Source organism: Alosa alosa, chromosome 2, assembly GCF_017589495.1.
Source record: "Alosa alosa isolate M-15738 ecotype Scorff River chromosome 2, AALO_Geno_1.1, whole genome shotgun sequence".
Taxonomy (NCBI): domain Eukaryota; kingdom Metazoa; phylum Chordata; class Actinopteri; order Clupeiformes; family Clupeidae; genus Alosa; species Alosa alosa.
Genome location: NC_063190.1, coordinates 5,856,452 through 5,860,761, shown reverse-complemented (window position 1 = coordinate 5,860,761; position 4,310 = coordinate 5,856,452).

Here is a 4,310-nt window from a genome sequence, read left to right as displayed (position 1 = left end):
TCTTGGTGTACTGCATCCATTAAAGACGTTGTCTTGTGTAGCTGAGGTCTTATATTTTAGGGAGATGATGATGGTGGTGGTGACGCAAAGGTTTCGAATCTCAAACATTCATGACACTTTCAGTTCCATTTTTCCAAAACCGAATGGTTGAGAATTTAATTTATGGTTTATGTGCAGTACATACTGTAGGTTTATTGATACATGTATGCATACTGTAGGATTATTGAATTTAGAAAGATTTCACTCCTGATATGACAATATCGCATTTTCAGCTGCAAGATATCATGTACTGTATAGTCCACTGGTGGATGGTAATGTATGGTCCAATGCTTGTCCATTGCTCAGGATTACAAAATAAACCCTGAAATGAGCTGTATAAAGGTATTGGGTGAAACTAATTACTTTTTTTGTCGTCTGAGGAAAAGTTTGATTTGGATGGATTCATGATGATTTATGTGGATATGTGTTCTTTTAGAATGAATTGAAGTTTTGGTTTATTGTTAATTGATAATTTTATGAAAAGTTGCAGTGAGTGCCTATATTGATGATATGCTGATATCACAGTTGACTCACAATAGCATACACTTTCACTTCTCAAATTACCAAGATGAGGAAAGTCCTAAAAAATGCCATAACAGCATGAAAAAACAGTTTAACTGCTGTCAGTGAAAATATTGCTGTGGTCAGTCAAAATATTGCTTTAGGGAAAAAAAAAGGGTTCCATGGTGGTCAGAGGTAGAGCTTAGATCGGGCCCACAAAAATCAAGCCCGAACCTACCCGAGCCCGTTGTGTCCGAGCCCAGCCTGGCCCGACACATTAACTGTAATTATGAGCCCGAGCCCGATTCAGACCCGACAAGTTGTTTGAGCTACAGAAATTGGTTTAGAATTATCTTAATTAATAATGCAACTAAAACGAAGCATGTACACTGCTTTGTTTGTTTATTCAGAATGGAATGGATCTCAAATGAATCTGAATGAAGAAACGTAAAAAAAAAACATGATGAACACAGAAAACAAACAATCTTTAAACTTTAGATGGGGTCGCTCTTAGGGGTATGCTTGGAGAAGTAACAAAAGAGGACATTGAAGGCTGACTATCATCCTTTCTGCCATGGCAAGCCTGCTTCATTGATGATAAATTGACACATGAAGGACAGAAATAGTTGTTACTGCATCAAGAAAGACTCACAATATGTGAAACATTAACTTTGATAAAGTTAATGTAAATAAGTATTTATTTGTATCAACAATACAAACAGTACAAAACATGTCAAACATAAAAAAGAACTTTGATTCTTGAGATTTATGTATTCAATTTCACGTTAAAACAATTTATTGTAACTAGCTACTTAGTGCAGGGGTGTCAAACATAAGCCAGATCAGGCCCCCCAGATGTTTTAGGTAGGAAGGGAAAATGAGAAAAAAAGATATTCACATCCAGTTGTCTTCAACAATGTGTAATAAGCAATATCTCTATGATATGATAAATTGATTAAACCTAGTGTTATGTTGCTTCCTAATGTCTTTATATAGACAATTCTATATTCGCACACAGAGCAACACTCACACGCTTTTAGCTGGTTTTCTCACTTCTTCTAGACTGGTTTATTACATACGAGAACTCAACCAATTACAGAACACTGGTGCGCCCTAGTGGTCACTATTCATATAGCACAACATTTAGCTACATAACACCTAGCACTACAAACCATCCTCAGGAAGGAAGAAGCAGAAAAACTAACATGGAAGTAGGGCATTTCGAGAAAGAGCAGTACATTATTTGTACTTGTTTGTGATATCATTAAATAACCATACCTGCCAACACTCCCGTTTTTCCAGGGTTTCTCCCGTATTTCAAGGTCATCTCCTTGTTATTTCTCCCGGAAAACTCCCGTAGGCTAATTTGTATCAAACTTCATTTTAAAATCACGGATCCATCTATTTCTGCTAGTCTGACATTTCCTAGGTTGCCAGATTGTGTATGAAATACACATACACACTTACACATATCACTTACTTTCAATTTCAACCCTTTTGTCATAAAACCTGGCAACCCAAAACCCAAATAAGGAAGCGGTGCACTGCACACTGCGCAGCCACTGAGTCTCGCAAGTAAGCAGGCTAATAGACCTCTCCAGAATAAGTCACGCCTCCGTAACTTCCGTATCCATCCAACTTCCGGGCGTCGATTGTCTATGGGAAATAACATGGCGTTTCGAAATATCATACCGGTAAAACATCTGTAGGTAGCGAAGTAGAAAAAAATGGTGGGGCGATTGGCCTACACACTTCTGCCATCTAGTTTCCACTGGGTTTTTTGATTGTCGGTGCCGTTAAAGTAGAAATATATCAGTAAGAAGCACTAAGCTAACGACGCTTCAGACGCCCACTCCCCAGTCAAGGTTGCATAGCAACGGCAATGTTTCATAGTTTGTCTTCACCCGAAATGGAGTTTGTGACACCAGAGCCTGTCTCCACGGAGGTGGCACTAACCCTGCGTGAAATCATCATGTTTGATAGGTTGTTAATACATTCTGAAAACGTTACTGTTCTGATCAAGGTCATGCAAAATAAAGCTATCGACTCAACACGATTCAGCCTCTGATTCCTAGTCTGCTTATCATTATCTGTTATTCGTGAAAAAAAATCTCATCTCGTCATGTCTTTAGTGTCTTTTCGTCGGCAATTTCTTTCTTTTTCAAATATCTCAATAACAGCCAACAAACTCGCAGTCAAACCAAAGTTAAGTCATGTTGAAAAGAGTTTGAACCTTACAAACGATTTATAGACCACTGAAACCACGCATGAATCACACATGAAAATGACCATCACGTTAGGTTGTGACTGGTTGGTTGTGAGCAAGATCTAACGCCCTCCTCCGCCCGCATACATCGGAACTAGCTCCCGGTTAGCATTAATAATCGTTTACTACTTAAACGGCACTTTCACCCAATACCTTGATACAATCAAAAAATCCAGTGGAAACTAGATGGCAGAAGTGTGTAGGCCAATCGGCCCACCAGCTTTTTCTACTTTGTCACCTACAGAGTTTGACAGGTACGATTATTCAAAACGCCATGTTATTTCCCATAGACATTTGACGACCGGAAGTTGGATGGATACGGAAGTTACGGAGGCTGGACTTATTCTGGAGAGGTCTATTGATATAGCCTACTTAAGAACTGGCTGTCAAATTATTAGAGAAGAAATTTAGTGAACACATAAACTGTTATTGAGTGCTGTTGCTGATCCTGTGCAAACACTGACCGCCCACGCAAGAAAAAATCTCCCATTTTTTGAAAGCTAAATATTGGCAGGTATGCAAATAACATAATAATAATAATAATAATAATAATAAAGCTTTATTTGTATAGCACCTTTCATACACAGAATGCAGCTCAAAGTGCTTTACATTTGAAACATGTAACACAATAATAGTCAGTCAGTCATTATCAATCACTTTTCTTTGCTGTTTATGTTATACTCAGCAACATATCAAAAATATAGAAAATGGCGTCCATAAGACTGGCAGCCTTAACCCTCTTACCCCCACAAGCACGCCATATGGCAACTGTGGCAAGGAAAAACTCCCATATTCCAGGAAGAAACCTTGAGCAGAACCTGACTTAATAGGGGAGCCCATCCGCTTCTGGCTGGCTAAGCCCTCAATAGTAGCAGATGTAGAATAATCTGAAAATGTAGTCTACAGGATAAGATGAGTTAACTAAAAGCTTTCCTGTACAGGTATGTTTTCAGATCTTTTTAAAAATATTTACTGAACTTCGCCTGCTTGATGTACAGAGGCAGGGTGTTCCATAGTTTAAGGGGCATAATGGATAAACGCAGCTTCTCCACTTTGTTTGTGGAGCACTTTGGAGTGCGATTAAAAGATTAGAATTGGATGATCTAAGTTTCCTTTGTGGTTGATAAGATATTAAAAGCTCAGAGATATATGAAGGTGCTATGCCATTCAGAGCTTTGTAAGTAATTAACATAACCTTAAAATCAATTCTATAGGAAATAGGGAGCCAGTGCAGTTCAGCCAACACAGGGGTGATGTGTTCTCTCTTCTTAGTCTTAGTTAAAAGTCTAGCCGCAGAGTTCTGTATGAGTGCCAATTTCTTTAGATGTTTTTTTGGGAAGACCAGTGAAAAGTGCATTGCAGTAGTCTAACCTGCTAGTGATAAAGGCGTGAATTAGCTTTTCTGCATCTTGTTGAGTTAAAAAAAGCCGCACTTTGGCAATGTTTCTCAAGTGGAAATAGGCTGTCTGAGTAACTTTACTGATATGGGGCTTAAAACTTAACT